This window comes from Cydia splendana, unplaced genomic scaffold (genome assembly GCF_910591565.1).
Source record: "Cydia splendana unplaced genomic scaffold, ilCydSple1.2 scaffold_69_ctg1, whole genome shotgun sequence".
Taxonomy (NCBI): Eukaryota; Metazoa; Arthropoda; class Insecta; order Lepidoptera; family Tortricidae; genus Cydia; species Cydia splendana.
This window is the reverse complement of record NW_026946899.1, coordinates 474,472-487,487: the sequence shown is the minus strand read 5'-3', so window position 1 is coordinate 487,487 and position 13,016 is coordinate 474,472. Positions and strand designations below refer to the sequence as shown.

The 13,016-nt window shown below is 39.0% G+C and overlaps 1 non-coding gene across 1 annotated transcript; it reads left to right on the top strand.

Annotated features, from left to right (window-relative positions):
* The first annotated feature begins 2,766 nt into the window (after positions 1-2,766).
* Trnak-cuu (transfer RNA lysine (anticodon CUU)) lies at positions 2,767-2,839 on the top strand. Its single transcript has one exon. It is a non-coding gene; the product is annotated as a tRNA-Lys (tRNA).
* Positions 2,840-13,016: the final 10,177 nt, after the last annotated feature.

The following is a 13,016-nucleotide window of genomic DNA, read 5'->3' as shown; positions in this document are numbered from 1 at the left end:
TTTAATTACATGTAATTAATTACTCGTGTAATTTAATTACATGTAATTAATTACTCGTGTAATTTAATTACATGTAATTAATTACTCGTGTAATTTAATTACATGTAATTAATTTTTCTGTGTAATTTGCAATTGTGATTACATTAATTAGTAATTAAATTACTTAATTACTTTTCATTTACCTTTTTAATAATATGCAAATATGAACAAATTTACTTGTAGTAATTATAAAGAAAAACTTTTATGAATTCCATTATACGCTGGATAACGTTATAACATATTTTTTATCAACCGACGAAAAAAAAAACGGAGGAGGTTCTCAAGTCGACGCGTATATTTTTTTTTTTTATGTATGACCACGCATAACTTTTTACAGAGGTGTTCGATTTTGATAATTATTTTTTTATTGGAAAGGGTATACCCCGAAGTTGGTCCCATATAAATTTAGAAAAGAAAATCCAACCTTAAGGGTAGGAAAATAGGGGATGATTGATTTTTTCACTCACCGATTGTAACGTATGACCACGCATAACCTTTTACAGAGTAGTCGTAATAATAATAAAAATTTGGAAAAAAATCCTACCCTAAGGGTGGGAAAATAGGGGTAATTTATTTATATTACAGAACATAATAGTTAAAGTAGGATTATTAATATAACAGTTAATAGCTAAAGCAAGGTAGGTAGCTATTTTAAAAGTAATCAAAAATTAAGCATGCAATAATTTGTATAAATTATAGCCACAGAAAATTATAAAATAAAAACTTTTTAACAAAAAAAATAACCGCCGAAAAAAACTAAAAGGAAATAAAAAACCCGGCACTAACACGAAACGAGTCGACCAACAAAAACAATAGCACACTGAAAAGAAAAAAATAATTATTTTGTCTTCAATAACGCAAGTGAATACCTATGAACTATGTATATACATACTTCTGAAATCAATCACACAAATCTGCGTATTTATATATTTACAATCTGTTATTTTTGGAGTCGGTGCCAGCCTCAAACAAACTTGAGCACCTTAGTGAAGCACCTGCACCGACTTGCACGGCGGTTATTTTTTTTGTTAAAAAGTTTTTCCCTGGAATCATACCTTTACAGGGTACTATGTGACAAACCACGTTGAATATGGCGGTCGGCGCTTACGTCGCGTAGCACCGCATTAGTTTGCACGATGCACATCCCTGGTGCGCCGGGTGCGGGCCAGCCCCAACCCTATCCTGTGTGTGATAGCGGACAGACTTGACTGCCCGTATATGAGACACTGCTGCGAAATGCATGTTTCCAGCAGTGTATATATATTGTAATAGTTAATTAGGTACTAACATTAGGTACGTAAGTCTACTAACAAATCTGTATGAGTCCATAGTTGCTCGAAATAAATATTTTTCATTTCATTTTCATTTCATTAGTATTAGGGCGCCGGTAATAATGACGTAAGCGCCGACCTAAGGTGCCTTTCGGGTTGGACTGTAGCAAAGGGGGGGCTGGGACTTGGACAATTGTCACAAGAAATACGACAGTTGTCACGAAATTCCGACACAGAACTCATTTACTGTCATGAATTACCGAAAGTTCTTTGAAATCTTGTGTCAATTGTCATCATTATCATCATAAACATCACAAGAAAGATACCTGTTTTTTGCCGATATAATAAAGTTTGTAGGGTAGGTGGGAGTTTCACTCAAACGCCAATGTCAACGATACTTTTATTGACTATGAAAACTTATACATATAGGTGCATACATTTATGGGTTCATACAAAACTGGTTACTTCCTATCTACGTAATATCGAATAACAGACGGCAAGGTTGAGCACGCCTGCTACCGATGCAAATTGCCAAGGGACAGTCGGGAACCTATCGCCAAGGCACTAGCTAAACCTAAGGAGGTCAGGGAGAAGACTGCAAGTGGCTATCGAACTCCCGACCCATTGAGACTAGCCAAAGGACAGAGGTGTACCTATCGCTAAGGCAGTCGCTAGCTGAATGATCTGATGCGGCGCGGACTGCGGCTTTTATTCGGTCCGGTCGGCGATCGTCGTGCGCGCTCGGTGCTCCTCGGTGGCTGGACGGTGTGACGCAGTACTGTGCGAGCGAGAAAGTATTCGAGCCCGCGCGTCGTGAGAATTAGTATTGTTACATTCTCCCCCTCTGGTACTCGGTAACGTCCCGTGAGAGTACCAGGATCAGTATTGTTACATTCTCTCCCTCTGGTGCTCGATGACGTCCCGTGAGAGTACCAGGATCTCTGGCACACGTATGTCTGAAGAGAGAGTACCAGGACAGGACTTGTGTAGAACGATGTCTCCTTCAGTTTCGCCAAGTTGGCACTATCTTACTGTTACTGTCTGAGAGGGTGTTCGACGGAACCCTCCCCCTGGAGTGAAGCTGGTCTGATAGCATACATCAACTGTATTGGTGTGACTGTGGATTCTTCTGTTGCTACTTTGTCTTCAAGTTGTGTTGTTACTACCTTCTTTAGATGATTCGTCGTTTGCCTCCTTATTTATTTCGTACAGTCCCATTTTACACGTAGGGTACTTTAGAAAAATAATGTAGGGTAGATGCAACTTCTTCTTTAAAAGAGTGGGTAGTTGTCATTGTTGAGCGTGACAACTCACAATGTAAAAATACCAAGGGACAGTCTATGAACCTATCGCCAAGGGACCTAGGTAAGTCTGGGAGAAGACTGCAAGTGGGCTATCGAACTCCCGACCCATTGTGACTCGCCAAAGGACAGAAGGTGTACCTATCGCTAAGGCTGCCCGGCTAGCTCAGTCGGTAGAGCATGAGACTCTTAATCTCAGGGTCGTGGGTTCGGGCCCCACGTTGGGCGCCAATTGTAGGGTAGGTGGGAGTTTCACTCAAACGCCAATGTCAACGATACTTTTATTGACTATGAAAACTTATACATATAGGTGCATACATTTATGGGTTCATACAAAACTGGTTACTTCCTATCTACGTAATATCGAATAACAGACGGCAAGGTTGAGCACGCCTGCTACCGATGCAAATTGCCAAGGGACAGTCGGGAACCTATCGCCAAGGCACTAGCTAAACCTAAGGAGGTCAGGGAGAAGACTGCAAGTGGCTATCGAACTCCCGACCCATTGAGACTAGCCAAAGGACAGAGGTGTACCTATCGCTAAGGCAGTCGCTAGCTGAATGATCTGATGCGGCGCGGACTGCGGCTTTTATTCGGTCCGGTCGGCGATCGTCGTGCGCGCTCGGTGCTCCTCGGTGGCTGGACGGTGTGACGCAGTACTGTGCGAGCGAGAAAGTATTCGAGCCCGCGCGTCGTGAGAATTAGTATTGTTACAAGTTTTTTTTTAATAATACAATGATAGTGACAAACAGGAATAAGGCCCGTCCGATGGTAAGCTATAACCGTAGCCCATGGATGCCTGTGACGTCAGCAACAATGTCACGTTGGTGAAATAGGGCCCTGGTGCTACATTACGACACCGGTGCTATAATAAGCACATTAAAACACTCCCTTTGGCCGTGTTTTAAAATTCGTCATTCGTTGCAAAATTTCAATTTTTCGCACTTCTATCGTAAATAACTACCTATGTATTAATAAAAAAAGTTACCTATATAAGTAAGTAGTTACTGCCTTTAAAAAGTATAAGTGTCTAAATGTTATTGGACTTTTTGATTCTTTAAAACGTCTTTAGGTCAATAAAGCAAGTGAAAAATTATTAGAGTTAGACCAAGAAAAGTCTGCAGCGATTTGGACAGCCCACGCAGTGAAGGTGTTATTTATAAGTCATAATTTCATAGAAGTTTCTTCAAATCGGCCTTATTAATGAGAGATTAAAAATATTCAAATTTATCTAAAAATATTTTAATCTATTATTTCATCTCATACGTTCAATAAGGCCCGGACTGGACCTTTTTACCTGCACTGACAGTGGATCTTCTTAGCAACAAGTACAAATTCAGAATAATAGGGAGCAACTGCTATTTTTGAATGCTGGGCCTTGTTACCCGCCGGGCCTCATATGCCTGCACCTCACCTACCTTATTTATTTGTTTTACAAGGGGAAAATTTGTTGATTAATCGTGCTAATATTGATACCCAAACAAGCGAAACATTCTAAAATTGAACCACAAGCGTAGCGAGTGGTTCGTAAAGTTGAACCTCGAGCGTAGTGAAGGTTTCAAGGGACGAGGGTTAAATAAAATTTTCACTACATCAGCTCGTAAAGGCCCTCTTGATTGTTCGAAACGGATAAGAAGAGTGGCATTTAATTTGATGCAAATTCTGAGTTGTTTCCGTAGGTATACTCGTAAAGCTCAGTTGGTTGGTAAAATTGACTTTAAAATGATAAATATTGAATAACGTTAGTTTGAAATTGATTTAAATGATAAAGTAAATATTATCGGAGATATATATATCGGATATCGCTCTTAAACAAAAAATATATGTCGCTAGTCATTTATAACCTAAAAGCGCCAAATTACGCAAAATTATATTGAAATGACACCTGTCTATTGAATTTGAAGAATACTTTAACAAGGGTGGTTATCTGTATGACAATGCACCTAAAATAATTTTCAAATGTATCTATTATTTCTATACTTAACACGATAACGAATTCTACGTAAACCAAACCGCGGGCAATCCCTAGTACATATAGAAATAAATAAGTGTAGGTAAGTTTCCATTAGTGTACCTACTATTAACAATATAACTATTTACCATCGATAATAATTTTATAAACGTTTTGCGTATTTTTTACGGGCACCGCGCTAATCGCTAGCCCGCCACCGTCGATCGCTGCCTCCTGCCACGGCGCACAGCGCGGCGCGCGAAAACGCCGCGCGTTTGAAATGTAACTCAATATAAGCGCGGAATGCATACTTACGTATCAGTATTTAGTGTCGCCGTGATTTTATATTTCTAATATTTTGTGTGGGAACTAAGATCTTTATTATGACCGTGTAATATTAACTCTACAAACTTTAATTAAATATTGGCTATACTGCTTAACCAGAAATCAATATCTAGACAAGCACATTGTCTACATTTCTAATTTTTTACAAGTATACTAAGTTGATAGATAATATCGTAATTTTACAATATCAGCTACTTTAATTCTTTATTGACAAAGTAATTCGTGTTTTTACGTTCACCAGAAAGCAGCTGTTCCAGATTTCTAAAAACCGAATATTGTGAATAAATTAAAGTGTTATTGAACATGTTACAGTTTTTTGTAACTTTAATTTTATATTTACATAGTTATTTAGCAAAATTGAAATATTTAAATATGGCCGAACGCTCCACCTATAATTTTCTAATATTTTACATAAATGTTATTTAACATGCATGCAATAACATATCAAAAAAGAAAAAACTTTAATGTTATCAAAACCCATTTTTGTTCCACCGCTGGTCTATAGTAACTTTATTTTTGAGTTTAATTACAGTGAGACGCCTCATTCTGCTCTCGTATGTTTCTTTTCTCTGATGAATGTGTTAATTAGGGCGAGCGAAGCGAGCCCTATCACTATTCAACAATCTATGCATTCTTGTGGTACACTTTACGGAAAAACTACTGCACTGTTAGGTTTGAGATTTAACATAGTAATTCAAATTCATGTCTAGATGTGTTATCAAACATAAAAATATCATTTTATAAACTTAAAAAAATAAAATAAAGGAATAACACTTTGTATTACTACTAACGCCATCTGTTGGAGAAGTGATGAAAACTAACATTCGTGCTAATGTTAAGTAATTATTTGTTTTTCTGACAGATGGCGTTTACGCCATTATCAACGATGAATACAAAAGTGGATTAAAAATTTGGATTCAGACCCACTTCGCTTCGCTTGGTTTGATTCCCAATTTAGGAATTAAGTTTCTGTGAATACCTACTAGAACAATCAATTTTGCTGTATATTCACTGCGGAGGTCAATTTACTCGTATGTTTTGTGACGCTGATGAACTAATCAGTCATGTTGTGTTAGCAAACTTAAATCGGGTATTTTCAGTTCGAGAAACAGTTTTAGTGTTACTATTGCTTGGAACTGCTAAAATTATAAATAAAGATAAGCATATTAACACAAACTTAGTGATTTAGGGCTTAGGGCCGATACAGACGGACTACAACCCGACTGCAACTTGTATAGGAACTGCACGCCGACTGCACGCCAATCGCAACGTCGGCGTGAAGTTCAACAAAATGACCCAGAACCCTGGCAGTACCTAATGGAACTCAGGTTTGGTGCAACAAAGGCACATTACGTTTTGGTCATCCGACTCATCGTGATGAGCACTTAGGAGAGTATATAGTACCCAAGATATAGCTGATGCTGAACCCTGGTAGTACATAGTGGAGCTCGGGTTTGGTGCAACATATATAGAAACACGCTGTTTTGGATATCCCACTCGTCATGATGATCAGTGGGTAGACCAGTACCCAAGATAGTGTAACGTTATTAATTCATTAATAACGTTTGTTGTTAACAATACAATATGATGATCAATTTAAGTACTGGCATCCAATTCCGTCACGAGTAACGACGCGAGGACCGAAGCGCTTAGCAACCGGTATTAGTCGGACTTGCGCACCATATATGGTAATATTGTAGGCAAACGTTCATGATTGGCGGCCGCTCAAAGTCCCGTTACTCTTCCGACGACCTTCGTCGACCGCTTGCGGTCATTCTGCGATGTCATGCACAGACCTCTGCCCGCGTCCATGGTCTAATAAAACATGGTCTTCTATTCCCAGAGTGACACGGGCCTACGTCACAATAACATTGCCACTTTATTTCAACAAACATGTTACGTGGGTACATCATACCTATGGTTAATAAGTTAAAATATTTCTTTATAATTTTATAATTTTCATTTATATGTATTTTATCTTAAATTTTACAATAACACGTCATTTTTAATTATTCGTTAGCAATATCTTCCGATTCACGAAAGAAATTTCAGACGTTCGGGTAATTCTGTTTACATTACTGGCAACACAGGATAGCGCTGTCACATTTGACAATTCGGATCTAGATAACTTCATGCCCTGACCGTCATCCTTGTCGAACGCGTGTTAATTGTTATTTCCTTCTCGCTCAGTGTCAGCAGTCGCAGTGTTTTGTGTAACTGTGAATGTGAATTAGTTTTTCAAACGTTTGTCTTGTATAGATAAATACAGTTTAATTTAATACATTAGATTTGTTTTATTTTACTATGTTTCTACATGAATAACTTAAAATTAATGCCGTTAAAATAATTTTCACCGTTGGTTAAAATTCTCCCACATTTTAAAGTTTGAGAACCTGTAAACAGCATGATGACGTAGGCCCGTGTCAGTTAGGTCATACGCGAATCTCGGAATAGAGTACCAGGCGGAGTATATTATTATACCATGCCCGCGTCGCGTTTGCGCGGTGTCTTGTGTACGATCTCGTACCACAAATTGAGTTCCGAACATTCTTTAAGCAGTGGTTATACATAAATACCTATCTTAGAAATCGGTGCAATAGTGTGTAACTGTCGTGCTTGTGTAATTCCTCACTTTTGGGTAAGTGTGAACACAATTTAGTATATAAGTATGTAGTAAGTAGATATCGTCACTTTAAACCCATACTTCGAAATTAGTGTTTAATACTCTCACTTTAATGTAATCATTTCTTGGCCGCTACTTGCTTCATAGCCGATTGTTTGTCAAAAGCGAATAATAGCTTGTGCCTATTTTTGCATATTAAATATTCTCGCTTTGTTAATCGTTATGTTGCAGTCAATAGATTTAAGTATTGGTCATTTCAAGAATTGACGGGCGGTCACGTATGTCTGCCCAATCTGTAATACTGCTTGCTTTGTAAACTCCGCTCTGCTTTTGTTCACCGCCACACTCAACCATTAGCTTTACACTTCTCCTTAATAATAAATTCCGGTGGCGCTGAACAAAGGTTGTTTAGAAGACCTGCATTAACCCGTGACCCCGGATCATTTCAGGAACACCGTACGGGCTGATGGTACCCGAGGCTACCGTTCCCAGCATTTGGACATTTCTTGAAATTCCCGATTGATGGGAAGTGACTGCTACATTTCGACGCTTATCGGTCCATCTGCGTGCCTACGCTGCTACCTGCCATGGTATAATAATATACTCCGCCTGGTACTCCATTCCCGTCTTTTCTAGGTCACCTAACTGACACGGGCCTACGTCATCATGCGACAGCGCTATATGATAATATGCGATAGCGCTATATATAGCGGCCATGTTGTTGTGACGTAGGCCCGTGTCACTCTGGGAATGGAAGACCATGTTTTATTAGACTATGCTACCTGCATTCGGAGCGCTCACCGCCGTCGATCGAACGGATAATTAAGGGAAGTGTCGTTTTGCGGTTTCCCAAGTTTTACTAGGCTGTTCAACATTAATTAAGTAGACCCGCGTTCCGTAGTTTATTATTTTTATGTTATTGGTAATAAACCTGTTGTTCAAAATTAAAGTTGTTTTAATTAATCGGTTATTCTAAATAATTACGCGACAATAGCTGATGCTGAACCCTGACAGTAAGTACCTAGTGGAGCTCGGGTTTTAACAACATAGGCACACGCTGTTTTGGTCATCCGACTCGTCTTGATGAGCACTTAGGAGAGTAGTACCCAAGATAAAGCTGATGCTGAACCCTGGCTGTACCTATTGGAACTCAGGTTTGGTGCAACATAGGCCCACGTTGTTTTGGTCATGCAACTCGTCTTGATGAGTACTTAGGAAAGTAGTACCCAAGATAGAGCTGATGCTGAACCCTGGCTGTACCTAGTGGAACTCAGGTTTGGTGCAACACAGGCACACGCTGTTTTAGTCACTCGATACGTCTTGATGAGCACTTGGAAGCGCAGTACCCAAGATAGAGCTGATGCTGAACCTTGGCTGTATCTAGTGGAACTCAGGTTTGATGCAACATAGACACACGCTGTTTTGGACATCCGACTCGTCATGATGAGCACTTGGGAGAGCAGTTCCCAAGATAGAGCTGATGCTGAACTCTGGCAGTACCTAGTGGAACTCAGGTTTGTTGCAACGTAGGCACACGCTGTTTTGGTCATCCGACTCGTCTTGATGAGCACTTAGGAGAGTAGTACCCAAGATAAAGCTGATGCTGAACCCTGGCTGTACCTATTGGAACTCAGGTTTGGTGCAATATAGGCACACGCTGTTTAGGTCATCCGACTCGTCTTGATGAGCACTTAGGAGATAACAAGATAGACCTGATGCTGAACCCTGGCTGTACCTAGTGGAAATCAGGTTTAGTGCAACATAGGCACACGCTGTTTTGGTCATCTGACACGTCTTAATGAGCACTTAGAAGAGCAGTACCCAAGATAGAGCTGATGCTGAACCCTGGCTGTACCTAGTGGAACTGTGAGTGTGTGTATGTTTATGTGCGGAGCAGCGTGATTACCGCCAGTAGGTGTCCAGACGGGATAGTTTTTCGCTCAATTGTGTGGTGTGGACGCAAAAATATGACGTGTAAAAGTGCCCTTGTGGCCTATTTGCTTAATAAATGTTGATGTTTGATGTACAATAAAATAAATTCAAGGACATTGAGTCGCTGACCCAACATTCTGTAGGAAAGCCAGTTGGCTTCCTTACAAAAAGTACTGGGCGACCGTGTAGGATGTAATAAGCGCTTATGAAATTGTATATGTATACGTGTGGATGGATGATATTGGCAATTTGATTATGTCGTCTGGACACGCTTTTAATGGACAAAGTAAAAGCTGTAACAGACAGGCGTACCGGACAGCAACCGGGGTCCGGTTAGTATATTTCTTTCTTGCTCTCACTTATAGCTGCGTTCTTATCGGAATTATTACGCACTCACTCGATCGAACATGAAACAAGCCTCGGATTGGATCAAAGTCGCGGTCCGGTACGTTTCGGTAGAAAAACTCCGAGAGCCCTTACAAAGCTCTGCTTTTTGCTAGCTATACAGGATTTTGACTCTTGGAGACCCTATTAATCTCTAAGGATAATTTGATAAACTATGTAATCTTATACTTCTGACACCTAGAGGCATTTACACCTCTAAATATTATAGATTTTTTTTTGTATTTTTGTATCCGTATTATTATTTATTATTTTATTATTATTATAGTTTTTTTATGTAATTCAACATTAAGAGACCATATACATCTCTAAGTCATTGTAATACGTTAGTTTGAATTGGTAGTTGCAGTTGTATTTTATAAAATTGTTGATGTATTGTTATTATTTTTGCTTGTATGTAAATTCAATGTTGACGTGTAAAAGTGGCCTATTTGCTGAATAAATGTTGAAGTTTGAAGCGTTTGTTAATGTATATAGTAGCTCGGATTATACGGTGGTCACTTCCTGTGTAGAAACTGTTTAAGACGTTGACATCTTGCACTATACTTTTGTGGCTACAGAAGATGTAGTCAATTTCGTTTTTATATTTTCCTCCCGGAGATGATGGACAGTGGTACTACTGAACCAAATTCATAACTAGCTTAAATCTATATAAAATAGGCCCTTGAGGCCTCGTACCAAGGATGCTGGCGGCATTTCCTCGTTATATCGCAACATGCTGATACGTTATGCGAAAAAGCCGCCAGCTCTTCAACCGAAGAAAAAGACCTAGTAAAAGACGAAAATGATAAAGAGGAGTAAAAATAAGCGGAAATAATTTATTTATTTATTTATAGCTCATTTTTTAAAGTAAGTAAATATATTTTCTGTCCTTTTTTACTTTTGAAAATAAAGAAAATTATTAAAGTTGACAGTTTAGACGCGAGCGTGCCGTTTCGGACGGCAGTTACGCGATCCGCGTTTTTTGTAGTGCGTATAGTTCAAAAACTACTCAACGTATTGCCAAACATTTTTTTTGTAGATAATATTATCAGGTTTCATTTAAATTAAAAAAATATGTGACCATATTATAGAATATTTAATTGTTATTTTCATTAGAAGAAAAAAAAATTTGGAAATTTCACAATTTTCTCAATGTTCGGCCGCCATCTTTAATTTATTAAATGGTATTTTTTTTCGATTACAGGTGTGTCAATAAAAATTTATTGATATATCAATCACTAAAATCGGTGAAGCCGTTTAGTGCCTACATTTTTTTTTTTAATTTTGCAGCCGTCATTTTGGAAAAATCTAGAATTCTAGTGGATGAAATTTGTGTTTCCTCGGATAAAATCATTCAGATAGGTCCCTAGTATTAGTGGACAAAGCGGCTTGCTTGTTGCATAAAATGCAGTTTCATTTTGCTAAGCCCTATCACTATTTATTTTCGGCAATCTTGTGAGTTATTATTATGTCAAGCCACCAACAGAATATAATTGGTGTGTCGAGCGTAGACTGTATTTCTCGATGATTTCCGAAGTCAGGAACGTACACGGCGACTGGACACGCTGGCTGGACTGCTGCAGGTTACCTCCTTGTTACCACCACCATTACCGGGATGTGTTGGGATTTAATGATAACACATTATTTAGTTATCAGAAAACTTGGAGAGTGTTGGGAGGCTGTTGCCTCTTTTTTTTTTTTGAAATAAATAATACTAATTAAGAGAAATGCAGGATCAAGGCATCATCGCAAAAGTTGAAGGGCCCACCGACTGGGTAAATAGCATGACTGTTGTCAAAAAACCGAACGGAGACCTGCGAATATGCCTTGACCCGAAGGATTTAAATAAAGTAATTAAACGAGAGCATTTTAAATTGCCTACTCTAGATGAAATCACTTCAAGTCTAGCGGGGGCAAAGTACTTTAGCACTCTTGATGCTAAGCAGGGTTTTTGGCAAGTTAAGTTGAACCAAGCTAGTAGTGACCTTTGCACCTTCAATTCCCCCTTTGGTAGGTACAAATTCCTACGCATGCCGTATGGAATTTCCTCCGCGTCTGAAATCTTCCATAGGAAATTATATGAACATTTTGACGATATAGAAGGAGTAAAATTATTCATAGATGATCTATTGATTTATGCCGATACTAAAGAATTACATGATATTAGACTAAGGAAAGTGTTACAAAGATGCAGGGAAATAAACATAAAACTAAACAAAGAAAAGTGCAAGATAGGCTTATCGGAGATACATGGGTAAAGGGAGAAATACTTGGGTCATAGGATTACGCAACACGGGGTGAGTCCCGATGACTCACGCACTAGTGCTATAATGAACATGCCTACTCCTTCAAGTGTCAAAGACTTGGAGAGATTTCTTGGATTAATTACATATGTAGGCAACTTTGTACCTAACCTCTCTGAAAAAACTCATATATTACGCGAGTTATTACAGAAAGACGTACACTGGCACTGGGAATCGAGGCACGATAGTTGTTTTAATGCTTTAAAAAAATCCTTGTGTAGTCCTCCAGTTCTGCAATATTATGATGTTAAAAAACCGGTGACGATTTCAGTAGACGCGAGTAAGAATGGATTAGGTGGATGCTTACTTCAAAATGGTTTACCTGTTCGTTATGTATCCAAATCGCTGACAAAAACAGAACAGGCCTATGCACAGATCGAAAAGGAATTATACGCCTGTGTTTTCGCTTGTGAAAGGTTTTATACATACATATATGGTAAAAATGATGTTACGATCGAAACTGATCACAAACCACTAGTCAGCATAATTAAAAAACCGTTAGTTAATACTCCCGCTCGATTACAAAGGATGCTGCTAAGGTTACAGCCGTACACATTTAATTTAGTATACAAGCCTGGTAGATACTTATATATAGCTGACGCGTTATCTCGTGCGGTGCATGGTATAATAATATACTCCGCCTGGTACTCTATTCCCGTCTTTTCTAGGTCACCTAACTGACACAAGCCTACGTCATCATGCGACAGCGCTATATGATAATATGCGATAGCGCTATATATAGCGGCCATGTTATTGTGACGTAGGCCTGTGTCACTCTGGGAATAGAAGACCATGTTTTATTAGACCATGGTGCGGTGCAAGCAGGCGCGGGAGTCGATGAAATCACACGGGCGAGCGACCTCGACG